Raw genomic sequence first — 7,931 nt, 5'->3', positions numbered from 1 at the left:
GAGAGAGAGAGGGATGGAGAGAGGGAGAGAGAGAGATAGAGGGAGGGAGAGAGAGAGGAGAGAGGGAGAGAGTGAGATAGAGATAGAGTGAGAGCTAGAGAGAGAGATAGAGGGAGAGAGAGAGAGGGAGAGATAGAGAGAGAGATAGAGAGAGTGAGAGAGAGAGAGAGAGTGAGAGAGAGAGAGAGAGAGAGAGAGAGCCGGAGAGAGAAAGCTAGAGAGGGAGGCGAGCAAAAATAATACTTCACTCCCTTAGCTTGTTGTCTTTAGAATAGCCTGAAATCTAACACTATTGTCCTCAGAATCCGTGCGCCTGATTGAGTCAGTTTGTCATGCTGTAATCACATTTGCTACAAAGGTTACCTTGACATTAGGCCACAGCAAGTAATTTTTATGGATGACATCAGGGCGCGCATCAATTTTCGCCTGATTTTTGGAAAAAAAGAAGAAATTTTGTTGCCATCTGACAGCGGTCAACATGCCGAAATTGGGCAAAGATGTCTGTTGCCACGCCGTAACGTGGATGGCAGATGAATATTAAGGGAGGAGACAAGAAAAGGCTCTGATTTAATTTTCGTCTTTTAAAGCTTTGATACAGTGATGTATTTCATTCTTTTTATATATGATAGTGGCCGTGTATACGTGATGTTCCCACTGAATCAAAACCATTTGTACAATGATTGAAAACGTTTATTTTGCAAAGTTGTTTCAGAAATGGATGCTGCATTAGTCAGCAGTAAACTTAGCACAATGCATGTATCATTTCTTGTTTAACAAGGTTTATGTGGGGTCGTGTGGCGTAGCGGCAGAGTGCGCGACTCGGAACCTAGAGGTCCCGGGTTCTAGTCCTGACATGCCACCGATCTTGTGCCCTTGGGAAAGGCACTTTACACGACTTTCCTCACTTCGCTCAGGTGAAAATGAGTACTGTTCTGTTATGTATTTGTCCCGTGTTGGTGGCGGCATTATTATAAGTTGATAAAACTTGAGTGTGCCGTCACCACGTCTGGTGATTACATGTTGGAATTAAAAAAAACAAGGTTTATGATGTCAAAATTTGAAAATGTAGGAATCTTGTTTTTTTTAGCCTGCCTTGTTTTTTTTTTCGCCCTATCGCATTAAATTTGACGTCGGCGGAGGATGTCATCCATAAAATGTACTTGCTGTGGCCTTACTTTTGGGTACACAGACCACGCATGTTCTGCGGTGTAGATACAGCAATCTTGTTTGACATCAATGATCATTTATAATTCATGGAGTGCATTTACAGGGAACAATCCTGTATCCCGTTGTGATTACTTTTAATTCACTCTCACTTCCATGTCCTTTCGCCGCTTGTGGAACAAACACATGGCAAGCCGAGAGAGGGCTAATATATACCTAGGAAAAATGTGTTTCCTGTTTCCCGACCGACCTTAGAAAAAACTGACTTACAGTATATTATCCTCCTTGCTCATAGTTATTCGCATGCATACAGATTTTCATATTTTACCCTATTTTTGGCATTTACGGTACGTTAAACGTTCATGTTTGACTATATTTATTTGTGTAAGTCTACTATTGTACAGCGTATATAAACACATACTTGGCCTGCACGGAACTTGCCACATGAGTGCTATGGGTAACAGCTTACCTAGTAGATGGAAAGGCTGTGGACCACTTGGGCACATGAACGGTACACCTTGACTGGGTCCTGCGCACGGATTCAACTGCCACCCTGTAAGATATAAAAAATACGACTTTCGGTGGCAAATGTGCAGATCATGGTTGACACATTGGCGCAGCAAAGCCGTAGTGTGTTTTGGCACACAGCTAGACAGATTAGCCTAAGAGGCTCGATGAGCGTCACTCCACCATACAGGTGGTGAAGTCGTGTAGAGTGCCTTTCCCAAGGGCACAGCGTCGGGGCACGGTGAGTATCGAACCCGGGACCTATTGGTTCCGAGTTCAACGCCCTAACCGTTGCGCCACCGACGCCACTATTGTAAGATATAGGGTACATGTATATATAATGAACATGAACAGCTCAAATACTGTACATTTACACCGACTTGGGCACAATGATATTTGTACTGTTGTCCCTACTAAAACTGTTATAAACGTATGTGACATGTCTCACTGTATGACAACGTATGTCTCGCTGTGCTGGTGCCTATACCTCTCCTTGGTGCTGAAATTCTATCACAAACACCCGCCTTTGCCGTCTGAATCGAAAATGTACAAGAAAAGAGTAAAAAAAATACCTACATGGTCCCCTCTCCGCTTTCGATAGAAGAGCTACCAAAGTCAGCGACACAGAAAGAAAGGCAGCTCGTGGCATGTTGTACGCCTTCAGTAAGTAGCCTCCGTAGCAGGCTGGGGGTTAGGTGGTCTTCGGCTGTTTTCTGATTAGTCCAGTTCTAAAAAAACGGGGGTAATTCAACCAGGCCGGCTACGTTGTCTATATGCAATCAGAAAATAGCACATAAAAGATCCAAAAGACCCTGAAGACCCCCAAAACCCACAGTTTTTGGCATGCTATGGAGGCTATTCAGTGAGCTGAAATGAAGAATACCATCTCTAGCTACAAACGTTCCCTAATGATACAAGGCAAGGACAAAACGGCTGATACAACCATAAACTATCCGTTACATGTTTCATGTTGCATCCATTTCGTGATTGTGATCCCAACATTGCTTGGAGTCTGACGTATTTTCAATTTTGGAATGTCATGATGGCGTTTTATGTTTCCTGTGAAACGTGATTGATTGTGTTTGTTCGACGCACGTGAAAATATTTGGCGATGTCGTAGATAGCACGGCATTGTGTTCGATCATACACAGCACGAACAGCGAAAACAGATATTTAAGCAAACTTTCCGCAATATGTAAAGAAGTCTTAAAGGTGAAAAAATTATTTCAGTAGACTTTACGACTTCGTAAAGGCTGCTGAAAGGCAAATTCCGTCTTTCCGTCACCTTTCAGTGTGCTTAAATACAACGTAAACATATTTCATATCTTTACGCTTACTTTACAAATCCGTAAATGTATATAGGAGATAAAGAAACGCATGGAGGATACAGCAATGAAGCTACCTAAGGCCGCAGCAAGTAATTTTTTGTGCATAACATCCTCTCAGACTCCAAACTTAATGCGATAGGGCGAAAAAAACAAGGCGGGCCAAAAAAAAAAAAACATTCCTACATTTTTAAATTTTGAGATCATAAACCCCTTGTTAAACAAGAAATGATACCTATATTGTGTTAAATTTAATTTACTGCCAACTATTACAACATCCATTTGTCACTGAAAGAACTTTGAAAAATAAAAGTTAGATCATTGTTAGATCATAGATGGTTTCGATTTAGTGGGAACATTACGTAAACACAGCCATCATCACATATAAAAGGGATGAAATACATCACTCCATCAAAGTAAAAGGCAAAACATCAAATCAGAGCCTTGTCTTGTCTCCTCTCTTCATAGTTATCTGTCATCCACGTTCCGGCATGGCAACAGACATCTTTGCCAATTTTCGGCATGTTGACCACTGTCAGAAGGCAACAAAATTTCTGTTTTTTTCCAAAATCAGGCGAAAATTAATGCGTGCGCTGATGTCATCCATAAAAATTACTTGCTGTGGCCTAAATACGTAGGTTGCTACTCGGTTATCATTTGCCTCCCTGGCCATTGCTACGAATATTTTTCAAGGGAAAGAGTTATCAGTACCTTTGTAAGGCACTTTGAGACGTTTTAAAATCGGTCGTGTGGCGTAGCGGCAGAGTGCGCGACTCGGAACTAAGAGTCCCGGGTTCGAGTCCTGACATGCCACCGATCTTGTGCCCTTGGGAAAGGCACTTAACACGAATTTCCTCACTTAGCTCAGGTGTAAATGAGTATTTTCCTGTCATGTATTTGTCCCCTGTGTTGGTGGCGGCATTAATATAAGTTGAAAAAACTTGAGTGTGCCGTCACCACGTCTGGTGATTACATGTTGGAATATAAAAAAAACAAAACAAAACAAAAAAAAAACAGACATCTTTGCCCATTTTTGGCATGGTGACCACTGTCAGAGGGCAACACAATTTCTTGTTTTTTTTTCTTTCAAAAATCAGGCGAAAATTAATGCGTGCGCTCATGTCATCCATAAAAATTACTTGCTGTGGCCTAACATCCTTTCATGTGGGTTTGTGAGTCCGTGAAAAAAAAGAATCCTGATGAAATACGACAGCTGACGTATCGACGCTTGCGTAACCAGGTGCAGTATTTACATATTGGCTGAATGACGGGAAGCGATGTATGATATCAAAACATTTACACTAAATTACAGTCAATAAAATATCTGTCATTGCTTGTTCGTAATAGATCACTTTGCTTCAATGAACCCACGAAATCAACGACAAGTGCTGGCAAACTGCACTCTACTCGATGTGTTAAACATTCATGTGTAACGTTAGGCCTTGAAAGATTTGAACAAATAAAGATATATACGTTGTGTAACCAAGTAATGACATTGAACAGGATCTCATGTCCAACAAGAGTCTACTCTGCAGTACCTATCTTAGCCGCATGGAGGGGAAAATATCCACTATCAACTTGCAAAACAATCCGCCTTTTTGAGAATAGCAAAACTGCAGTAGACATTAGAAAAAGGGGTTAAGATGTGACGTCTTTCTACTGTGACGACCCTCTACTGCATTATAGTTACTCTGCAGTACCTATCTTAGCCGCATGGAGGGGAGAAAATACACGATCAACTTGCAAAACAATCCGCCTTTTTGGGAATAGGAAAACTACAGTAGACATTAGAAACTAAAAGGGTTAAGATGTGACGTCTTTCTACAGTGACGACCCTCTACTGCAATAGTTACTGCAATTATATTTTGAAACGCTGGTTGGCGCTTTTTTATCCTTCAGTGTCCGGTATCAGATACATGTAACCAGTATGACTGAACAACAAATATATCTTTTTTTGTGAAAATTTCTCTTTAATACTTTTCAAGGATGCAAAGCGTGCCTCTGTGGTCAGAAAAAAGTAGGCCACTCATTTTAAACATCAGAAGCAATTACATTGTAAAACATTGTGATATATTGTAAAACATAATGATATATGCTTGCAATATGATATATGGTCTTAAATACACAACAGTAGAATCGAATCCATGTTTGAGAAAATACGATAAATCATACAATGTATTACGCCATGTAAAACATACATATATACTAGCATTAAACGGTCACTACATCATTTTGTGAAGCTTATGTCAAGGACATTCTATATTCACAAGCGTAATATTTTAATTTTTGGCAACTAAACGTATACAACAATCGACATGTGAAAAAAATTAAATTAAAAACGCAACAACATTTAATAACAGTGAGCATAGCTTTGTTATCGAAGTATAATATTGGTACCGAATGTTGTGCTACCAATGACGCACTGTTTTTCTTTTAGTCCTTAAATCGGTCATAAATGCCAGAAATGTTAAAGATTTTAGTTCAAAATCTTCTCTAACATTAAGATAACATAAGACGTAAAAGGAAATTTTACTCAAGAATAAAATCATTATCTAGCTAGACAGCGTTTTGCATGACAGTTAGGCCATGTTGATTTGATTATATGGATGACATCCTCTGGGAATTCCAAAACTGATGCGAGCGTGCGAATAAAATAAAGTTTTGCCAAAAAAAAAGTTGCTTTCATTATGAAATCTACGTGGTTATGAAGGTTGAACAAATGACACAAGAGAATGGTATGGTGAATAATCCACTCTTCACATTCATTTCTTAACATTTTTGTCTTTTTCGTTTGATTTTGGCATTCTACGACATTGGTATCATTTTCCAATCTTTTTCTTTTGCAACTTACGGTATACATTTACGGTTTTGCAACTGTTTTGTACGATTTACAGTGTGATTGAAAACCTTTTTTATACGGCCGAAAATTCATGCACTCGTTGATTTCATCCATATAATCAAATCAACATGGCCTTATGTACTCTACTCGTAAGTCTAAACGTGTACAATTTTCCATCCGTAAATAATTTAAATAGCAAAATTCTTTCTATCACAACCATTTATTTTTCAATACACAATACACATGTAACAAGACTTGTAATAATTTCTATTTGGGACTGTGATAGCTCAGTATTGTCAGTTAACAAATCTTATATTATATATAGAAACACTTTACATTTGGATTCGCATATTTCCCTATGATGTAACAATGCCTAGTATGTATGTCACAATTACACTACGTTCCGGAACGCATTTTAAACAGACAAAACTAGCTTAAGTGCACTATGAACTACGTAACACCTTTAGTGCACTATGCACCAAGTAACATCTAGTGTCAGTGCACAGTAATCCAGTCAGAATTGCCCTGATGAAGATGACAGAAGGTCATCGAAACGTTGGCTTGAAAAATAAATGGTTGTGATAGAAGGAACTTTGCTATTCAGTGTACAATTTTCTTTATGGTAAAACTAATCATCACAATACAAACTAGGGTAACGATACTAACGATAAATTCGTCACACTTTAGATAAATCTTCAGAATCAGACAAGTAGCATTTGTAGCCTTGTCATTCCGTAGAATTGATGCAGATAAACTGCATATAAACGTTATTTTTAGATCATAAATAATTAATAGTTATAATGAATGTGCACGCCACCATTCAACAATGACATGACATAATCGACCATAATGTTGAATGGTAAAAATGTGCGAATCCACAAGAACGCGTTATGAATCTGAAAAATTATATTGTAAATCCGGTATTTTTTTTCAAATCTTGCTAATAGACTTGTATTTACACAATCCATGAAGACAGCATGAAAGTTCATCTGAGTTGGTAAATTAAACTGTTCTCCAACTCAAAATTTTGACTCACCAGAAATTTTCGACTGAAAATTTTCGACCGGGACGGGGGGCGATATCGACTTCAGACAACCTTTGACCCTTTGCTGACGTCACACGTGGGAAAAATCACGTGTCCACAGCACTTGGGTCAGATAGCTGAGGAAGACTGAGTGATTCAGTCGAAAATTTCTGGTGAGTCAAAATTTTGAGTTGGAGAACAGTTTTAAGTTTTTCATAATCCATGAAGACGTTTGTTTCATAGTTTAAGAATCATCTGTGGTTGTATTTCTATGGTGGTAATTTTCTGGTTTTCATTTTTGCACAGGTGTCACCAAACGTCAATTTTAACATTTTTTTACGTGGTCTAGAAAATATCTACAGTGATCCCTTGTTTTTATATATAAAATATACAATTCGTTTGACCTGTCCATTTGATAGTTCTTTAAGAGAAAAAAGAAGGGCGAACAGAAAAAAATACATTAATTTCTATGGTTGTGATGTATATAGTACACGTGTTAATCATATCAAGTTATGCTAAGTGTTTTCGTTATATATAGGACCCCAAAAGATTATTCAAACCCGCACAATTTTTCACATTGTAGGATGCTAGAACAGGTCTGGTTTTTCACAGTGTTGTGATTTGGTATTAGGCCACAGCAAGTAAATTTTATGGATGACATTCTCCACAGACTCCAAATCTAGTGCAAGAGGGCGAAAAAAAAAACAACGCGGGCGCCAAAAAAAAAACATTTTGACATCATAAGCCTTGTTAAACAAGACATGATAACCTATACTGAGCTATAAGTTTATCCATTTCTCACTGAAAAATAAAAATTTCAATCATTGTACAAATGGTTTGGATACATTGGGAACATCACATATACACAGGCAGCATCGCGTATATAAGGAAATGAATACATCACTGCATCAAAGTAACAGACAAAACATCAAATTAGAGCCTTTTCTTGTCTCCTCTCTACATATTCATCTGCCATACACGTTTCGGTATGGCAAGGCAAGCCATTTTGCCCATTTTCAGCATGTTGACCATTGTCAGAGGGCAACAAAATTTCAAGTTTTCTTCCCCCAAA

Source organism: Branchiostoma belcheri, unplaced genomic scaffold (genome assembly GCF_001625305.1).
Source record: "Branchiostoma belcheri isolate BF01 breed outbred unplaced genomic scaffold, Haploidv18h27 scaffold9, whole genome shotgun sequence".
NCBI lineage: Eukaryota > Metazoa > Chordata > Leptocardii > Amphioxiformes > Branchiostomatidae > Branchiostoma > Branchiostoma belcheri.
This window is presented reverse-complemented; position numbering follows the sequence as displayed.